Genomic DNA, 686 nt, shown 5'->3' on the forward strand with positions numbered 1-686 from the left:
AGAACCCACGCTCTTCACCCCTGTTCCACCAGTCAGAACCCACGCTCTTCACCCCTGTTCCACCAGGGCTTCTGGACTTGGCTCTGGTGTCCTGAACCTTTGCTGCAGGGACAGGCAAAGAGGCCTTGAGGGTCTCCACCAAGCTTAAGTGCTCTGCAACTCTCTCCCTCACAGCTTGGAGCTGGACTAAGATCCCCAATTCCTACCACTCCCTTGGCTCTGAAAAGCGCCCTGACACCCCCCATTGTCACTGGCCTTCTAGGAGGTCACTGGGTGACCCCTTACTCCCTAGGAGCCAAGGGCAGAGGAATGGTATGTAGGCATCTACGTTTTGTTCTTTTTTTTGAGATACAGTCTCACTCTGTCACCTAGGCTGGAGTGCAGTGGCATGATCTCGGCTCACAGCAACCTCCGCCTCCCGAGTTCAAGCCAATTTTCCTGCCTCAACCTCCCGACTAGCTGGAATTACAGGCATGTGCCACCACACCCGGCTGAGTTTTGTATTTTTAGTAGAGACAGGGTTTCACCATGTTGGTCAGACTGGTCTTGAACTCCTGATCTCAGGTGATCCCCTGAGCTTGGCCTCCCAAAGTGCTCGGGATTATAGGCATGAGCCACCGTGCCCAGCCCGTTTTGTTTGTTAAAAAAATTTTTTTAATTCTTTTTTTTTTTTTTTTTAGATGGAG

At 51.3% G+C, this 686-nt stretch overlaps 1 protein-coding gene across 2 annotated transcripts in view; it reads right to left on the reverse strand.

Moving 5' to 3' along the window:
• The window catches only part of ASL (argininosuccinate lyase), a 15,789-nt gene that overhangs the window by 7,548 nt on the left and 7,555 nt on the right, over positions 1–686 (reverse strand). The gene's annotated exons all lie outside the window — the stretch shown is intronic.

Source organism: Mandrillus leucophaeus, unplaced genomic scaffold, assembly GCF_000951045.1.
Source record: "Mandrillus leucophaeus isolate KB7577 unplaced genomic scaffold, Mleu.le_1.0 Scaffold42, whole genome shotgun sequence".
Taxonomy (NCBI): Eukaryota; Metazoa; Chordata; class Mammalia; order Primates; family Cercopithecidae; genus Mandrillus; species Mandrillus leucophaeus.